The 21,210-nt window shown below is 36.0% G+C and overlaps 1 long non-coding RNA gene across 3 annotated transcripts in view; it reads left to right on the forward strand.

The window, feature by feature from the left end:
• Positions 1–21,210, forward strand: part of LOC309637979 — a 113,835-nt gene that overhangs the window by 56,274 nt on the left and 36,351 nt on the right. The window lies entirely within an intron of this gene.

Consider the following 21,210-nt stretch of genomic DNA (forward strand, 5'->3'; position numbering starts at 1 on the left):
TGTCTCTCCACAAATGGTAAATTACTGTTATTTGTTACTCAGTGAAAGCCTCACGGTGGGGCAGGGGTGGTTCTCAGTTTTCCTAAACAAGCCCAAGTTGTAGGTATGCGTTTGTGCCTGAATGTCAAGAATGATGCTTTCTCAGCATTCCCTCCTGTATTATTGTATCAGTGGACCCTGGGCAAGAGGTTTCTTGCCTCTTACTAAGAGATTGATGGCTTTTGCCAAGTGACACTGTAAGTGAGAATGACATGTAGGTATGGCTCTCTGTTTCCTAAGTGGTGGTGGAACTGTCATAAGCAAAAACAAAATAAAAAGTTTTCAGCTAATGGCCAGTTGTGGAATTCTGAAAATTCTCTGTTTTAGGAGAAGATGAGATGATATATGAGAAAACAGAAATAAACAATTCTCCCCCAAATGGCCAATCAACTAACTAAACTAATTAGTTAAAAAATGCCAAATCACTTTGATATGTAGTACTGAGTCTGGACTTGTAAGATATCAAGATATGACTTTATTCTGGCCTTGTCAGTATTTTATTTTATTTATTTATTGTTAAAATTTATTTTATTTATTTATTTTTGGCTGTGTTGGGTCTTCATTGCTGTGCGCAATGGCTTTCTCTAGTTGTGGCGAGCAGGGGCTACTCTTCGTTGTGGTGCGAGGGCTTCTCATTGCGGTGGCTTCTCTTGCTGCGGAGCATGGGCTCTAGGTGCACAGGCTTCAGTAGTTGTGGCTCGCAGGCTCAGTAGTTGTGGCTCGCGGGCTCTAGAGCACAGGCTCAGTAGCTGTGGCTCATGGGCTTAGTTGCTTCGTGGCATGTGGGATCTTCTCGGACCAGGGATCGAACCTGTGTCCCCTACATTGGCAGGTGGATTCTCAACCACTGCAGCATCAGGGAAGCCCCTGTCAGTATTTTAGAATCTTGTTTATCCCCTTGTTCAAAGTTCCTTTATTCTTCTATGTACTGAGTTTCTACGGGAACATTAAATGTGATACAAAAACTTGGCATGATGCTAGACACAAAACAATGGTGTTTTATCGGGTGGGAGGTGCTGGATTCTTGTTTTTGATGGCTTGTTTATTTTATTTGGATTCCATCATTTTATATAAGCCTTCTTCCATACCGACCTCTGATTATCCGTATTCCTTCTTCCTTCCATACACACAGTTTTACAATGTTACTTCAAATGCTCTAAAATAAAGTTACTTTGTTAATGAGAATTACTTCTTTTTTTTTTAAAAATTTTTATTTATTTATTTATTTATTTATTTATGGCTGTGTTGGGTCTTCGTTTCTGTGCGAGGGCTTTCTCTAGTTGTGGCAAGTGGGGACCACTCTTCATCGCGGTGCGCAGGCCTCTCACTATCGCGGCCTCTCTTGTTGCAGAGCACAGGCTCCAGACGCGCAGGCTCAGTAATTGTGGCTCACAGGCCTAGTTGCTCTGCGGCATGTGGGATCTTCCCAGACCAGGGCTCGAACCCGTGTTCCCTGCATTGGCAGGCAGATTCTCAACCACTGCGCCACCAGGGAAGCCCGAGAATTACTTCTTGAAGGAATTGAGTGGCAATTATGAATTATAGACATTCTTACGCATTTTCCGATTTTCATTATTCAAGTTTGATGATTAAATCCACGTATAATTCCGAACTTTTGCTCTTGTGCTGCTGCTACTGCTTATCCCTTTTGGTCACTGAGTTATATTTTACTTTATCTGAGAATAATTTGAGACAAAGAATAAAAGGTAAATTTACATTGTTACTACTTTCCAAATAGTTCTTAGTATGCTTGAACTTTGGAAGACTATTTAAATTAACATTCTAATTTTGATGGAAAATATTGAAACAACTGACAAATATTAGTATTTTTACACTTATCTATGCATTTTTTTCAATAACTGTATTCTCATGTTTTCTTATTAAAGTAGATAACTGACAACAACTGCTAACTAAAGGAGATAACCAATTACCCACAATAACAACTGATAAAGATAACAACTGATAGCTGGTACTAGGCTTATAGTATGGGATAATAGTTTCATTACTCAATAAGCAATATTAGATCTTAACAGTTCTGCAATATGATTTAACTAGAAGGACACTGGACTTCAGCGTCAGGCTATCTTGGTTTCCACCTAGCTCTGCCACTTTCTGTATACTTCACTGGGAAATTCCTTTTCATTTCTGGTTCTCAGTTTCCTTACTTTCAAAATTTTATTATAACCTGTGTACATCAAAGGACACTTGAGGAGAACAAATGGGCTAATGTGCTTGTACCTAATGCAATTAAAAATTAATGCCATTATTATGTCTTGCATAGGTTAACATTACACATTTGAAGACACTGACATGCAAGACTTCAAAGGATTTAAAGAAGAGTCTATTATGGATTCAATACAACTTCCTGATAAAATTCACAAACTCAGAATTTCAATCAGTCTCATTTTAGGGATTGGTCCTTTCTCAATTCTAACACATATTTTCTCTATTTAAAGCTTCTTTTCAATATTTTAATATTTTACACAATATCAATTGTTTTTCCACATGCAATTGGCAAAAACAGAGTTCACTGCTATTTTGATTGTGCCATCCAGGCAATAAATAGATTCATTCTACTTGTGTTGGCTTGTGGATTTGAAAATAAAGGACCTTTTCTAAGAAACCAAGAGATAAACTTTTGAATTGCCCATCTTCCAGCTTTTAAAAATTTTAATCCAGGAAATAATTTCCATGTGAATATATACTCTTCCAATTATAACACTGCCCCCTAAAAGCTTTTTATGTATCCACACATTCCTCTAATGAACCACACAACAGTTCCATTCTTTAAAAGATCTGCAGAGCGAGCCAACTCATTAGTAGGAGGAAAACTAATTTGGGTAAAAATTAAAATTTCCCATAAGAGTCTGATCATAAGTCAAAATAACTTTGAAGACATTTGATGATTTTTGCCCTGATGCTTATACATTTTTTTTTAATATATTTATTTATTTATTTATTTTTGGCTGTGTTGGGTCTTTGTTGCTGCACGTGGGCTTTCTCTAGTTGCGGCGAGCGGGGGCTACTCTTCGTTGAGGTGTGCAGGCTTCTCATTGCGGTGGCTTCTCTTGTTGTGGAGCACGGGCTCTAGGCGTGCGGGCTTCAGTAGTTGTGGCACGTGGGCTCAGTAGTTGTGGCTCGCGGGTTCTAGAGCACAGGCTCAGTTGTCGTGGCACACGGGCTTAGCTGCTCCGCGGCATGTGGGATCTTCCTGGACCAGGGCTTGAACCCGCGTCCCCTGCATTGGCAGGCGGATTCTTAACCACTGCACCACCAGGGAAGTCCCAATTATACATTTTTTGAACAAGAGTACAGTTAAAAGAAAACCGTGGTGATCATAAATATAAACCCAGAGTCAGAAATGTCATGGTCTGTTAAAACATTCTTCCCAAAATTTGAGAGGAAATATTTCTTTGGGACTTTGGTGAACATGAACACTTGGAATTAGTCCTTCTGCCTAATGTGAACTCATTCGCTTTGAATATTTACCGATATTCTTAATAAAAAGAGATCCAATGACTCTGACTTTCAATCCTCTTTCCTCATCTGGTGGTCATTTAAGATCTGATAGATACAAAAGCTTCTCCTGGGAGGCATAGTCTAGTATGAATAAAGGCCAATATTAATGTGATTAAAAGAGTATTAGTCCTTTCTTTTGTTAAAATGAACTTGTAATTCTCTGTAGACATGATGTATGTGGTAGTGGAAAGAATATAAAGTATAGTGTGAATGTCTGTCACTATAGCCTGTAAATCCACTCCCTGTGGGGAACCATCCCAAGGCTTCGTCTGGAGATCAGGGCATTCTAACCAGTCATTTCTCCTCGAGGTTTGCTTCCAAACAAAATACGTTCTGTTTAAGAAGTTCTTTTAAAGGGTAAAGGTGGTTTAAGGGTCAGAAAAGATGGGAGTATCTATGTCTCAACTCTGCCATTGTATTAAGGAGAATGACCAGTTCCTCCTGTTCTGCTATTGTGTGTTTATTTGAGTATAATCTGCCTTGTACATCTCCATGGTGTTTCTTACTTTATAGACAGTAGAAAATATTTTGCATAAAATACTTATGTTTTTTCTGCCTTTTCCAAATAATTTCTTTACTGTGCTGCTCAGAAGCTCCAAAACAGCCTTTGAGCTCTTAGATTTTTAGAGCCAGATGGAAAAGAAAACTTAGAGCCATCATGGATATTCTCCCACCTAGCCTTAATTGTCATCATCAGAGCTTGTAGGATACATGATCTCATATGTTGGCAATAGAGATAAAATTACAAAACTGGCCAATCCTACTCTCTTGTTAAGTGTTATAAAGTTTCTCAATCGTAGCATTACTAAAGATAATTTAAATGCAGCTTTCTTCTTCTTACCCCTCCATAGACATGACAGTTGTTTCTTGCGAGTGAATGTTTTCTTTTATGTGAATACTTATTTATAAAGCAAATTGTGTGTGATCGACCATTATTTACTGTAGTATAGATACCAAACCATAGTCTTGAAATTTGATCTAAGTTCAAAATCCAGCATTTGCCAAATACTTAGCTATTGTGAGCTATAATTTTCTCGTATGTTGTGTAATGATTAAAGGGGATACTGTATAGGACAGCACTTAATAAAATGTTTAGCTAGCACAGAGTAATTTATCAATAAATGTACATATATGCACAAGTGATCTAAGCACACGATGCATATATGCACGCGTGCACACACGTGCATATGCGTAAGCTAACAGTGGTGTTAGGTTTGTGATTAGGATTGTGGACATGCTGCTTATAGCACTGCAGGAGTCAGTGTTTGAGTCATGGTGAAGAGACTCAATAGATGGTGGAGAAGTGAAGAAATCATTTGTTGCATCTCTGAACACATTCTCCATTTTTAACCATCTGAAGGTCCTCATAATAGAACCATGATTCCTTCTTTTATATTTTGTGTGACTAATAGGACTATATATAGCTCAGTATCTCTTTATGATAAATTGGTTAAATGAATAAATGTTAGTTGTTGGAAAAGGAAAAGCCTATTTCATTAGGACTATGTCAGCTAAATAATTTTTAAAAGAAACTACTATTAAAAAGGTAATGTTTACAGCAGAAACTAACACACCATTGTAAAGCACTTATACTCCAATAAAGATGTTTTTTTCAAAAAAAGGTAATGGAAAAATAAGCTGTATATGAATGTGTTCATTTGTTTATACAGGGATGAAAAAATTGAATGACAGTTGAGGATTGATTTTTTTTGGTTTAAGAAACTCTCATTTACCCTCACTAATTATTTTATGATTTATTTTACATCATTTTATGATGTAAAAGTCTAAACAGACTTCACATTTCTTTTTTAATTTTTCATGAACATGGTCAAAGGAAATTTGGCTAAAAATATCTACATACCGAGAATGGTACAGAAACATCAAATCCATGATTATAATTGATTTTAAAATGTTGAAAACCAGTTAAGTATGAAAGACTGGCTATAAGACACATTGTGTGATAGGTACTCCAGCTATTCTTCCCATTGAAAGGCATTTTTATACGTTCAAACGAAATTGGGAGAAAATTTGATCCAAATAAGAAAATACTAATTGCTATTTGTAAGTTTGCACTCTCAAAAAGTTATCTTAAAAATTTGCTTGGCAATTTTTTTGTGTTAGAGCATTATAATGACACTACGTTTTTGAAAATTGTTTCATGGTGTATGAACTATTTTCTTTGCAAAGGTTTTTATGTTGTCTTCTTTCATATGTGGTTCTTGGGCATGAGAAAACTATACTTGTACATTCATATTGGTTTTAATACATATTTCCTCCAAAAAAATATTGTACCAAATTCCACTGACACAACCAGTGTTTGATAATGTCTATATTCTTTGGGACATAATAAAAACTTGTACTACTCAGGTAATCGGACTGTTATATCCATATCTATTTATCTATATATCTAAGATGTCTATACAAATATACTACAGGGATACTGATTCAATTTATGAGTCTAAAAATGTTAGTGACATAACTGTAAATTAACTACAGCTCAATAAAAAATTTAAAAATAAAAACAACATTACAGTCAAAAAATAAAATAAAATGTTAGGGATAAATGTTAAGTATGATGTGTATAAATCCACAATTACATTTAAAAAGTTATTTCTGCAAGAAATAGATCTTACTAATTCATATTCTTCAGCCTCAAAGATTTTAAGACACTTACGTTTAGACCACTTTCTATGTGAGCTTCAAGAGAAAATGAAATTTCTCAGCATATAAATTCCAGGAAGGAGACTGACTAAAAGTTTTCCACATAATTTTATGTGGCCATTGTACAAAGTTTCACATGGGACCTAAATGTCATCACTCATAGTTAGAACTACAATTTGTATTTACACCGTCTGCAAGTGTTAATTTACAGTATGTAAGTTTAAAAAAAAATTCTCCTTTTAAAGACCCATATTATTATCAGTTCGTGTGTTGGCATGGCAACACACAGAGGATGGCCGCATGTTTAGAAAAAGGGACAAAAATGTGGAAAATTCTTTCCAATACAAGCCCATGTGTGGACACACAGTAGCATTCAGCATTACGTACAGCAAGACCCCAAGTCTCTACTGCTCATTAGAACTTCGCGGTGGACATTTAGTTTTTACAGATTTGGCTACTGCTATTTGAGGACTGGAGCTGCCCAGAGAAGCACAGTCACATCTGGATTAAAAAGCACACACACAACACTGTCACCATCCTCCACAGATGCACTCCGAAGATGAATATATCCCACCAGCACGTTGTGAGCATAACGTGGCAGAAGTCTGCCTTGGCCAGGTATATTCCATCTGATTACGTGAGAGTATCTGGAGTGGTGCAAAATTTTCGGGCAACTGTAGGCAAATGAATCATCTGATGGTCCCTGGACCCAACATTAGCACAGTAAACCACGATGGGAAGGACTTCTACACAGGCATCGTGAGTGGCAGCCATTCTGCAGCTGAAGTTGAATTCATAGACTATGGCATTGCTCTGCAGCTGTGAGGCAACAGCCCTTGCACTAAATTGCCAAAACTCAGCTGTTAAGGACCTGTATGATCAGGCAGGTTTGGGGCTTTTGTTTGTTTGTTCGTTTGTTTGCCAAGTTGCCATTTTGTTTTCCGGTAGAAAGTATGTATCAAATAAAGAAACTAGTTTATATCAGTTTGGCATTTTGGAAGCAAATTCGCTCTTCCAGTCCTTTAGGGTGACATTCAGTGCATGGGAGCAACTCTGTGTTTGTATGGCTGTATAAATTATTCGTTTAGGACACTAAATGATATCCTTTTGGCACATTTCCGCATGGGCCTAATTTATATTCAGGGAATATTTTACATAATGAGAGAATATAGCCAATGTGAGTTAATGTTCACAAAATTTCTGTTGTGATTGATGTATCACTGTTTTCTTAGACAAAATGGATGATCAGGGATCGAACAATGGAAATGAAGCGAGAAGCACCTTAAATCATATTTTGCATCCATAAATAACTAGCGTATTGAACCAAGGGATCTGATTTGATTTAGTCATCGTCTGTGTCAAAATTTTCAGGCTTAAAATAGGGTAAATGCTGCTTAAATAGTCTAATAGAAGATCACTGGATATCTTGTTCCATCACATCAGCAGAAGCTGATTAGTTAATGAAAAAAGTCACTTAAGACAAGAAATCATGGAAAATGAAAACATACACACATTAAGCTTCACAGTTGAACCTAAAGCATATAAATACACATCTTGTTTTCACTCATCTTTCCATATGATCCTTCTCTGAGTATCAGTCAGTTAATTAAAGTTTCTCATATTTTCCTGTGGCCTTTTAACCAAAAACCACACTCATGTTGTGTCCTTCATAATTCCCAGTTTTTGTCTAAATGGGAGCAATGGAGAGCATGAAAACTCTTTTATAGTAATTGTATAACAATTTGAGTGCAAAGTCTTTCTTGGATTTTATGATGTTTTTCCTAATTTTTAAACAATGCTTTGCCCAAACCCACTGTGCCATTTTTAGTAACTCTCAATCATGCATTTTAAAAACATTTAACTTACTTTTTATAAAACAAAAAATAAAACTTCTTTTGACACTCTTGTTTTATTGTTTTACATAGTATGCAATTAAATAACTACAATACCAAGTACATCTGACAATAGGCTTAAGAGAAAATATAACTGACACTTGATAAGTGAATAACCACACCTGTGGGAGCAGAAAAGTACATCCATACTATAGAGTGGTCCAACTGAAAATATCCAGCTGTATGTATTGCAGAAGGTGTGGATAGTTTCAATGAATCAGCCAGTGGAAGCACTTTTACAGATTTGACCTACTAGACAACCTGTCTCTGACTTTGTTCTTCATGGTCACAAGATGGCTGTTGTATCTCCAAATGTTGCATCTCTCTTCCAGTTAGGAAGAAAAAGTAAGTGGCAAAGATACAAGTGCAGCACTTCTATTAGAAACATAAAGTTTTCAGAGAAATCATTAGCAGTGTTCTGATTATTTCTCATGTACAAGCAATTGTGTCACATAGGTACCCCTAGCTGCAACAGAGGCTAGAGGTTAGTCATTCAGCTGAGCACACTGATGGCCAGTAAAAAGAAAAAAAAAAAATTCAGGATTCTGTTGGTAAGAAAAAAGTGAAGCTTATATGTGGTAAGGAGACTAGTGGTATCTTTGTGCTTCTGTCAGATAGCAGCTCAAATAGCTCAAAGGCCACTTCCTCGGGGAAGCCTTCCCAGACTTTCTATCCCAAGTTCTCTGTTACAAGTTCTCACAGTCCCAGATACATTTGCTTCAAGTAATTTTTCTTTTGTGTTTATGTTAATTTGATTACTATTTTCTCTTTTATAGAACAGTCATGGCAGGAGGTTGTTTCTATTTTTGCTCACGAATTTATACCTAGCAGCTAACAAACTGCCTGACATATAATAAGTAGTTGATATGTTTATTAAAAGAACAAATGAATAAATAATTACTTTAAAAGATATCCAAGGAAGAAAGTCATTTAGTGTTGCTTTGTACTCTATTTCAGTATTTGAACACTTTCAAAATTAGGTCTTGTTTTCCCCTACAAATGATTTTTTTTTCCTCATTGAAAGCCATTTTTACTCTTCATTTTTATGAAATGAGAGTATCCTCCTCATAGCAATTTCATTTATTTTCTCTACAATGAATCTAGAGTAAGGTATATAATATTATATTATATTATATTATCCAGGAAAAATATCCATTTTTTTAAATTCAGAAATTCCTTTTTCACAGTTGCTGCTTTGTTCAGTCATAAATATAAACACTAATGTGAGAAGGAACCTCAAGACTCATTTAGTTCAACCCCCTCACTTTGGAGGTAAAGAAACCGAGGCCCAAAGAGGTTAACTGAATTTCTCAAATGACATATAACAAGATACTGGCACAGGCAAAATATAACCCTGGTTTTCCAATTAATTTCCTGCTTTGTGCGCTATTATTTTACACTACATGGCTTTAGAGATCCAAACAAGACAGAATAATGAACAAAGGCCTCATTACCACATGTGTCCAAAACAATTATCCACTGTCCTTGGTTGTTCCATCTATATTGGAATTGGCCAAAGCTGAATTTGCTTTCATGTTTATAAGTGGGAAATAAATATTTGAAGATGTATTAATTAGGGTCATTTTTATATTTAAAATCCTCTAAATTACATTATATCCTTGCTAGTTTGTCAGTAAGAGTTTGTGCTTTTGAATTTCATAAATATGGGCATAAAATACTGAATGAATTTGAAAGGGCTGCCATAACAAAGTACCAAAGAGCAGGCAGCTTAAACCACAGAAATTGATTCTCTCACAGTTCTGGAGGCTAGAAGTCCAAGATCAAAGTGTTGATAGGGCTGGTTTGTTCTGAGGCCTCTCCCTGCATGTGAGGCTGCCCTCACATGGTCTTTCCTGAGTGTGTGTCTCTGACCTAACCTCCTCTTCTCCTAAGTATACAAGTCAGATTAGAGAACAGTCCACCTGAACAGCCTTATTTTAAGTTAATAACCTCTTAAAAGGCCTATCTCCAGATACAGTCATATTCTGAAGGGGTCGGGGTTAAGACTTCAGCATAACAATTCTGGGGGACACAATTCAGCCCATAACAAATACCCTTCAGGCAATTCCTACTAGAAGTCTGCAGAAGGAACCAAGATTCTAAGATAATATATTTTTGTTCTTTACTGAAGAAACTTTATTAGGGCCTTAATTAATCAATATGCTTGTAACAGTATCATTTTATAACTTCAATATCAGGCTAATATTGTTAATGAAAAACTGGAAAAATTCTGTTGTAGGTTGAGATCCAATTATTGATTTGCTATGACTCCCCAACTGTTTTCTAAAGACACAAGCTACCCAACTGATGTGCAATTTAGCTATTCTTAAGAACCAAAACTAGTATTGAGATATACCTAGACCCAAATATCACCCCATCTAGCTTCGGGGCCTTAGAAGAGTTCTTAATCTCTCTAAGCTTCCTCATCTATAAAATAGAGAGAGTGCCTACCTCAAGAATTACTAGGTGGCTTAAATGAAATTAAGGTACACAATATATGGATGGGTATGATTATATTTTCAATATCATTTTTCACATCTAATTTTGTCAATTTATTAGTGCACGATACTTTTATTTGCAAATTCCACGTCCCAAGAAGTTTTAAAATTTGAATCCTTAATGATTTGTGTAACTCTAATTTGAATTTGATACATTATGTGTTACAGAGAATGTATTTCAGAAGGTAGCCAGCCCAATAGATTAATAGATTAATTTTACTCTCAGTTAAAAGGGCAAAATTAAATTTGAATTGTTTCTTATGAGACTGGACAGTGGAGTAGAAGTTCTTCGTTCCTGATGCCATCTCGAAAGGTTTGTCTGGAGAGCATGGCATTATCCCAGATCCCCTGGAAATGGCTAAGGGACTGAAAAATTGTCAATGTGTTGCTTAATTACCTGCACCTGTCTACATAAGAACATCTTATGTGGTGATTATGGATCTGGTGCAAACCATCATGCATGGAGCTTTACGGTGCTTCAATTTCCCTTCATCTCTCAATCCAGTCCCAGGGCTACCTTTTCGCTTGTGAGCACCGCCATTCAACACAGAATAAATTGGTTCCACTCAAGAAGATTAGAAATGGTGGGAAATATAATTCCCCCTTATTCTTGGCAACAGTGTGTGATTCTAAACCAGCAGAAAATACGCAGGAGAAAGAAGAAAATATTTGTTTTCTTTAACAAAGTTGAAGCTCCCTCAGCTAACTGGCCGGACACTGACTTCAAAAACCACACTGAGGGCTTCCCTGGTGGCGCAGTGGTTGAGAGCCTGCCTGCCAATGCAGGGGACACGGGTTCGAGCCCTGGTCTGGGAAGATCCCACGTGCCGCGGAGCAACTGAGCCCGTGAGCCACAACTACTGAGCCTGCGCGTCTGGAGCCTGTGCTCCGCAACAAGAGAGGCCGCGATGGTGAGAGGCCCGCGCACCGCGATGAAGAGTGACCCCCACTTGCTGCAACTAGAGAAAGCCCTCGCACAGAAACGAAGACCCAACACAGCCATAAATAAATAAATGAGTGAATGAATGAATGAATGAAAGTGAATTTCTTAAAAAAAAAAAAAAAAACCACACTGACACTTCTCTCTGACCCTGCTCTTGTGGAGCTTGAGGGACAAGGTTGGAAGGGTGTCTGGGGGAGGGCTTGGGGCTCCTCTCTTGGCAATTACTCTATGCTTTCAACTGCAGGAAAGAACAAGCCAACGCAGAATCTCATGAGCCGTGTGGCAAAGGAGGGGAGAGGATGGTTCCACGGAAAGTTGAAGCTTCTGCTTCCTGGCTTCCTCATGCCGTGCCATCTGCCTCTTCTGAGAGCTCCTGTCTCCCACTGTGTGCAGCTGAGTTTCCAGCACTCCTGGCAGCATGATGACTGAGACAAAGATATTTCCTCCAGTTGCCAATGGCACTCCTCTCCTGAAACGGTCCCAGAAACCTCATCCAAGGCTCCCTCCTCTCCATCCTTTGGTCTCTGTGAACAAAATGGAGGGCTTCGTCACACCTCTCATAAATGATCATCTTCGTTTCAAGGCCATGTGGATCCAAATAGAAAATGATATTTTTATTTTCAAATGTAAAGTGTTTGGAAGATCTCATCTATTGGAGCATGTAACTATTCGTGTAGCCAGAAGAGGAGATCACTACCCAGAAAAAGAGCCAGACTGCTGTGTCTGGATACTTAAAAAGACATTTGGAGGGGGAGAGCATCTGCAAATGTGGGTGAATATGGGTTTGGAACTTCTCCTTTGATCAGGAAATAGGTGGACCATAAAATGTCTGATGCATGATGCTGCCTGCAGCAAACCCGCATTCTGAGACCCAGTCATCTTATTACTCTAGGAAGCACCAATAGGAAAAGGAAGAAGGCTTGAAAGACCATACACTTTCCAACTGCAATTGATGTGCAATTTTGAGTTAACCAAAAGTTGTCATTTGCTTGCTTCTGCAAAGTGACTGATCATTTATATTTCATATCTTGAGCCAGAGATCCTTTTTTTACCAGTGTTCAAAATCACATACTGATATTAAGAGATACAGGTTTGCTTATGACTTGTTTTGTTTTCTATAGTTGTTTTTGAGTCTCCAAAGGGCAGGGGCCATGCATTATACTTTTTTGCACATCAGATATTTTCTTGCTCATAAGAGACATCCAACATGTATGTTATTCAAAGATGAGAATGATGTGAACACATCATCAATAACAGAAGCTTAGATCTGGAAGGGATATTTTATCATCTGCTTTTTGTTTTGTTTTATTTTTGTGTTATCTACTTTAAGACCCGTATGTTACAAATGAGAAGACTTAAAGTGGTTAGTTTCAAGATCTAGGATATAAATTAGATCTCCTGATTTTTACACTAAAATAAAATGGTGATAAAATATGACAATAACAACTGCAACAACAAACCTTATAATAAAACAGTGGAGCAAGCTTCTGGTTGGGGAGTGGAGTGGCAGTTTGGTTTAGTGGTCATGCATCGGCTATCCACTCAAAATCTCAAGTCTGTTTTCTCATCTCAGCCGTGTGTCGACCTGAGTGGCAAAAGGACTCTATTGGGAGTCAGCCGTCTGCGGACAGTAGCCACACACCACAAAATAGACATGAAGAGTAAGGACAGATGCTTTTCCTGGGGAAATCTACGTCAAACCCTAGCTGATCAAAATGAGCTTTTTTTTCCTTTGTATTTACAGAGAAGTCAGCAAAAATGTAACTCCCATCCTAATATGCCTGTTGACTACATTACTAATTCCACCGAATTCTCAGGATTGAGGAACAGTGTAGGGAGACCCCTTCTGCATGTTTGTCTTGATGGAAAATGACACAATTTTCACAGACAAGAGGTGGGCTAATTATATTATAGAGATTAAAAAAAATCTTGTGGACCCTTTTTCTAAAAAAAAAATCGTAGTGCAAAATTCAGAAACGCCTGTCTGTTTACTAAGCCTCGATCTGTGTGATTACACAAAGAACCCCTCCCTCCATGGCGCCTCTATCTTATTTCCTTCATTTGTAAGCACAGCTTGGTCTATATTAGGGACTTCTGGCTAGATCCAGGAATTTTTAATGTTAAATTTATTTCTAAGGAGATTGGGGTTTTTGGAACAGAAAAGCCTTGATCATTAAAAGATTTCTGCAGCATTACATGAGGGCAGCCTCGTTACTGTCCTGGATGAATTTGGAGCTAAAAAACAGAGCAAGACTTTTGGTTCATCACTGACACCTTGAATCTGTAGTTGACATTCATGTTGGTAGGACTGGAACAGATATCATAAACGGCAGAGATGAAACACTTTCTATATCCCTTACAAAAGAAATAAATAATATTCATAGGTGTGTCTTCATCTTTTTCTTTTTCCTTACCACATTTGAAAGTTAGGTCAAGAGAGATAAATATTATAAATCAATACATAAATGCAATTAGCTAATAAAACTTAACAAAAAGAGAATAAGGACATTTATTAAAATCAAATTAAATGAATAATATAACCGAAAAAGATAAAAATCAACAGAAATAATTCAAAAGTCCTTTTAGATCTGTACACTGAAAACTATAGGACACTAATCAAAGGTATTAAAGAAGGCACAAATAAATAGAAAGATGTCCCATGTACATGGGTTGGAAAAATTAATATTGTTAAAATGTTCATACTACCCAAAGCAATCTACATATTCAGTACAATCCTTATAAAAGCTTCAATCACACTTTTCACAGAAAAAGAAAAAAAAATACTAAAATCAGTACTGTAGCTTGAAAGACCCCAGATAGCCAAAGTAATTTTGAGAAAGAACAAACCTGAAGGCATCACATGTCTTTATTTCAAACTATACTAAAAGCTATAGTAATCAAAACAATCTGGTAGTGGCATAAAAACAGACACATATATCAATGGAAGAGAACACAGAGCCCAGAAGTAAACTCACACATATGCAGTCAACTTATCCTTGATAAGGTCACCAAGAATAAAAAATGGGAAAAGGATGGTCTCTTTAATAAATGGTGGTGGAAAAACTGGATATCCATATGCAAAAGAATGAAACTGGACCCTTATCTTACACCATACACAAAAATTAACTTGAAAAGGGTTAAAGACTTAATGTGATACCTTAAATCATAAAACTCCTAGGAGAAAACATAAGGAAAAAGTTCCTTTACATTGGTCTAGCAATGATTTTTTGGATATGACCCTGTGCTCTTACAAAGTCTGTTAAATCCAACTGAGCTCTCTTTTGCCCTAGGTTTTCCACTCTGTCTTTCAGCAGCCAGGAACACCACCTTCCTTTCAAGAAGTCTACTTTTCAGATATACCTAGCTGTATAATATTATCTAACCACATTTTCTCACATGTAAATTCAGAACATTTTCACTTAATGATTCTGAGGTCTTATTCATATGTCAATCATGATACCGTTAAGTAAAATGACAGAAGAAGTGGAGACAGTTGACTGTAATTCTATTATCGCTATATTCAAACTAGGGATACATTGCATCATCTTTTTAATGTCAATTATGAATTCCTTTTTTGATCTTGTTTTGTAGGAAAAGTGTTGACTTAAAATGCTTAGGATTGGTGGCCATGTGATAGTTTTCAAATGTTAACCTTTAATTTCTATCACTTACAGAAATATAATAATGCAGAAACTAGTTTGTGACATGCCATAGTCTCTTTAAAGAGGTAGAGGAAATAAATGCATTAGTGAGCTCAGGAATGCTAGCAGAGACTCATCCAGCATTTCATTTTCTTTAAAATATCGAGCTACACGTCACCATATGGAGATACAGATAAGTTTGACTATTTAAAGGAATAATTCCGAAGAAATATTACATTACAAATGCAAACAGATTGAAAAAGCTGAGGTTGCTCAGTATGTATTGATAATATTAGATTATATCTCTGCATTCAGAGTAATAAGATTCAAGTTTCCAGGAAGGGAATGATAAATTATATACCATTTTATTTGTTTATTATTCAAACAAGTTGGTGATTTATGTTACTTTCAGGGAAGTAGGAGTAAGAAAAAACTTTCTAAGGGGAAGAAACATAGTATATAGGACTTTTAACATGTAAACATCTGAAAGTCAAAGCTTGAATATAAACTGGAAATGTATATACAAGAGTTGGTCTCACCTGGAAAGAAAAAGTACGAAATTGCTGTGTCTCATGTATGTGATCAGTTTGTTTCAACACAGAGTTTTCTACAACAGTATAGTTTCTTCATGATGAACATGATGGCCTGAACCTTCTAACTATAACTTACAGCGCACCCAGGTATTATCTCATGTGCGTTTGCTTGAGAGAAAAATCTCATATAATTTGACCTCCATTTAGGGGAGTACTAGTCCTTTTTGCTTACAATGCATTTCCATTTATGTCTAAACATTTACAACTGTAAATAATTAATAATCTAAGAACTTTTGCCCTTCTTTTACTCTGCCTCGAACTACCCTTGCCATAATATTTCTTGAATAAAATTTTTAGGAATAGAGACTGTTTCCTTGAAAGAATAGAGAGGCAATAAAAGGAAAGAGAATGTAAGAGAAAGATTGTAGTTTTGAGAAAACATTAGAGGAACTCATGTGGAAAGATATACACAAGTAGAGTAATCAACCAAAGCTAGATAAGCTAGGAAAAAAATATTGGTAAAGCCAGTGACATAAAATATTAACTCTCTATACAAAATGGCTATATATAATAAAAAGCGGCATCAAAATAACCAAACATTGTTCTAACAAGATCTAATGAGAAAACAAATGGAGGCTATCTTCTGTCTACAATGGAGTAGCTTGTATTAGATCAAATATCCCACAGAAAACAACTTAAAAGCTGGCAGCTTTAAGGCAACGGAAAGCAAAGAAGGCAGACAGGACTTGAGAGGTCAAGACATAGAAGGAAGGAAAATGTGATTAGGTGAACCCAAAATTCTCTGCCAAGTGTTCTCCTCAAGGCATTCGGTGATTCCTAATTTTGAGCATCTCAAATTCCATGAATAAAGCAGCTACTGAGAGGCTAAGAAATTAAATTCAGGGTTTACCAAGGAAAACCTTACATTTTTAGCTGGGAATCCTGAAGGACTACCGTTTAAGAGTAAAGGCAAACCACAAACAGACCAGCCCTCAAAGATACCTAAAGCCTGACTCAGTTCATCTCAGTTCTTTGTTGGATCAGATGACCTGCTCCCACAGTAACTGTTTTCTACAAGAAAAGTTAATCCCATCTGAAGGAGGTAAATACCATTTGGAGGCTCTAAAATTTTTCCTATAGAATGCCATTACTTGGTGATTTCAAAGGAGCAAAATCTAAGACTGAAAAATGATTTTCAACCAACAAAATGGAAGTTAGATTACAATGGAATAACATCTTTAAGATAAGGGGAAAATACGTACCAACAGGGAGATTTACCATATTGAAAATAGTCTTCAAAAATGAAAATGAAATATAAATGCTTAAAGAAGTAAAAACTGAGGTTATTAGTCACCAGAAAAACCACACTTCATGAAATAATAAAGGGAGTTCTACAGATGGAGGGAGAATCATCTCAGATGAACACATGCAAATGGCAGAAGGAATAAAATACACCAGAGGACGAATAGTGATAAATTTAAGAGACTGTTGACTATATAAAACAATGATCATAAAACTGGCTTATGTTGATCTTGTAATATTTTTGTCAGTACTTGGTATCATGGTAACACCAGCTTCACTATTTAAAAATGCATATAATGTAGAGATTCAATTGAGATCATGTATTTCAAGGAACTTACAGGTGTTACAAAAAGCAGATGCACAAAAAAAGTTGTGGGGTAGTGGAAAGGATTTGAAACCTCTTGCATTTGAGTCTTAGCTGTCCAATTCAGTACCTACACAACTTCAAAACAGAGGCTAAGTCTCTTTGAGTCTCAGTTTCTATATGCATAGAATGAGGATAAGTATAATTTCCTCATTAAATGTTCCCATGAAGGTTAAATATTTAAATGTTTCTGTAAAATGATTATTAGCTCAATGACTGGCCACTAATATATTCAGTAGTCAACAAATGTGAGTTTATTTTTTCTTTATCCATCTTTTATTCCTTTGTTCTCTCTAGAGATCATTGCCTGTGGAAGGAAGTGGGATGGGAAACAGGACTGGGAAAAGGGAGAAACTTAACAGAGATGCAGGTCCAAAAAAAGCCTAAGCCAACCCCTGGAGATCTCTGGAATATATTGGGTTTTGGCCAAAACGTTCATTCATGTTTTCCATAAGTTTTCATGGAAAACCCGAACGAACGTTTTGGCCAACCCAATTTTATATATGTGTGTGTGTGCATATATATATATATGGAACCCAACTTAACCCATATTGGACTTAAGGGGCTGGGCCTTCATAATTCTGTCTGGATCCATGATTGAACGTAGGCTGTCTTAGTCTTAGGAAGTATGGGACCTGGGCAAGTTTGCTCTCTGTAGTGGAGGCAAATCCTGGAAGACCAGACAGCTGGGGCAACAAATCTCCCTTCAAAGGATTCAGATGGCAAGTCTCAATGTCCACCACATTATCACTCTTTTATCCCTCCCTCTTTTCCTCCTTCCTTTTCCATTTCCTCCCTTTCTCTCCTCCTTTGTGTACCAAAAGAAGCCATCAATTTGAACCTTCTTATAATTCAATATGAGGGCTATGCAGGAGGATTTTATCATAGTGGACACTTCCATTTGAACTGGATTCAAAATTTGCTCACCTAAAAATATATAGAGTAGAAAAAAACAGAATTATTCACTCCAAAGAGTAAAATTACTTTGACCTTAGAATGTGATTTATCACCTTTCCTAGGACATGTGGCTCTGATCTTAATCATTAGTTGTTGATTTTAAAGATAGAAACCAAGATAAAGCCACTTAGTATATTTATTTAATAAAATATTAATATTGATATTAATATTAATACATTCATTCCATTGTGCATAAAATTAGTGCTAGGCTAGAATTTTCAACATGTGTTTAATCTTTATAACAGCCATTAGAAAAAATGTAAATTATTTAAAATACATATAATTACTTTGTCCTGTTTTACATAACTTAACTAAAATTTGAAGAATTGTTTAGTTATAATGCTTTGAAAATATTGAAGTATAATGTGTTAGGAATATGGAAAATTAAAACTTTTACTAGTTCTTCGTAGTCTTTTAGACCATAAATATTTGAATACATTATACTTTTTATAGGGAAAATTCTGTGTCTAGATTGTTTCCTGATGGTAATTATTGTTGCTACTCATGGGTGAAGTGTGATAGTCCTGCTTCTCTTATCCCTTTTCACATGATTCAGCCTTGACATGAACTTCTCTAAATTTATCCTTTTTGATTGTAGGAAGAGACAAGGAAGGCAGAGAGTGAATTTAAAAAGAGGAAAAAGAGAGTGAAAAGAAAGCACTGCAGAATTTGGCATCCACTCCAAACAGGAGCCCTGAATTTATCCTTTACAAAAATGAGCAAGGAATCAATTTCCCTTGTATTTTCTTCCCCCAAATCCTAAGTTCTTATAAATCTTTAAGTGAACTCTTAGGAAAAGCCCTTGGGTGAAAATAGATTTGTTTAGGTTAGTTGGAAAACTGATTATGACATAAATATAAGCAGTCTATTAGCAGATTAGATTCTTGCACCATAAAATTATTTGCATCCAAACTGACAAGCGTGTGCTAGAAGAGTGTGATGCACCTGTTTCTTGGTTGTTCTTCATATGCTTCTTTGAGAGCTAAGATTAAGCATGTGTAGAATATTGTGTGTAATGACATCAAACATACCTAGACTGTGATGTCAGCCTGAGACATTTACTCTAAAACAATAGCGGGATTATGTTTCTGTCCATTTCTACAACTTATTGAGAATTAGGTGTTTGTTTTTTTTTAATGCTTTGATATTTTCATATAAGGAAACGAGGAAAAATTTTTGGATTCATTATTTTCTTTGACATGGAGAAATTTCATTAAGCAATATGTGAACTGTATATAACCATAGCCTTAAAAAGGTAATTGGTGGCTTCCAATTTATTACCATAGTAATAAGATGGGATCTCTTTATAGAACGTATACCATTAAATAAATACGTAAACATTTGTTTTACTTTTGCAAACCATTCCTTGAGATTTTAAATCATAGTAGACTTCTTAGTACCTGCCTGAATTAGCCATGGAGTCAGCAAAGCAATTTTGAAAAATAAACAGTATGCTTTTTAATTGATATATTTACTTATGTATCATCATAAAACAGGAAAGGTACCTTTTTTAAAAAAAAAATTCAGGGGTAGGTATATAAACTGCTTTTCTTTATCTTCAGAAAAAAAAATAAAATCATCAACTATTACATGTTTTCTGGAAGCATCTGGAAAGCTTTATTCATTCATTAGATATATATTTAGTGAGAGTTACTATAATCCAGACACTATTCTCAGGACTGGTAATAGACTGATGAACAGACAGATAAAGCCCCTGTCGTCATGGAGATTACAATCCATAGGGGGAGACAAAGAAATAAAAAAGCAAACAAAAACAAGCAAATAAACAAATTAGTGTAACATATAGTTTAGGCAATGATGAATGTTGTATCAGTTTGATTTTAGTCAAAGAAGAGTGCCAAAAGAACATCATCTAAGACAAAACCTTAGTGATTATGTATTTTAAGAATTTAGTATAATACATTCATCATGAAAGTTTTAAATAATGTAAGAAATTTGGTGTATCTGAGCACTGAAATCATCACAGGGCAAACACCAATAAAGAAGAAATTATAATGCCATGGGTAATTATTTTCTTTATATCTATAACATGACTTCTGAAAATAATTCCAACCCTTTCAATTATGGAAGACAGTCAGAAATGTTCTCCCCAGAAACATATTTGAGTACGACAGTCATGAAAGTGATCATATAAGTCATTGTATCTCACAGTCAAATTGCAATTTTGAGGAAAGATCAGACTGCAGAAGTGAGTTTCATTTAACTGGAGCCACGGTGGCTCATTTGTCCAGAAACAGCCATATTATGCAATGGTGTGCCAAGGGAATTAATAACTGATGGATGATCAGACCTGCTCAAAGTGGTGGTAATAATTTGCTACTTGAACCACCACATTTTGGCAAATAAAAAGCCTTTGCTGGTGCCAGATCTGTAATTACTTTACTTAACGGTGATGACATGTGTGCCTGTTCTGTAAGATCCCATACTAATGCTTCTGTTGTTGGCTAAAAACCACCCAGTACTTGAGATAATAACCTCATTTCTGCATCTGTCTCTCTGCAGGATGGGGTTTTTAAGTCCCTTTTTCCTTTTCATTTTGTTTCAGGTTTTTGAAGTTAAAAGGAGGCTTTAAACCTTGCCTTTTTCAGAGGGTTTTGTTTGAACAACTTCACAATCTCTTAAACACAATTATTTAAAAATTGCTTGCATATCCACATGATTATCTTAGATAATTGTCTTGAAGTGACAGTTTTTTTCTATATAAATATTAATTTTTTATATGTCTATTTCTGTGACCAAGTGTTATGCTGATAGAAACCTGGGCCAGATTCCCCCCAGTGACTTCATCACTTCCTGGTAGTAAGTCTCAATTTCAGGCCTCTAGTTTATGGCAACCAATC

The sequence above is a fragment of the Balaenoptera physalus genome, assembly GCF_965194825.1.
Source record: "Balaenoptera physalus genome assembly, chromosome: 11".
NCBI classification, from domain to species: domain Eukaryota; kingdom Metazoa; phylum Chordata; class Mammalia; order Artiodactyla; family Balaenopteridae; genus Balaenoptera; species Balaenoptera physalus.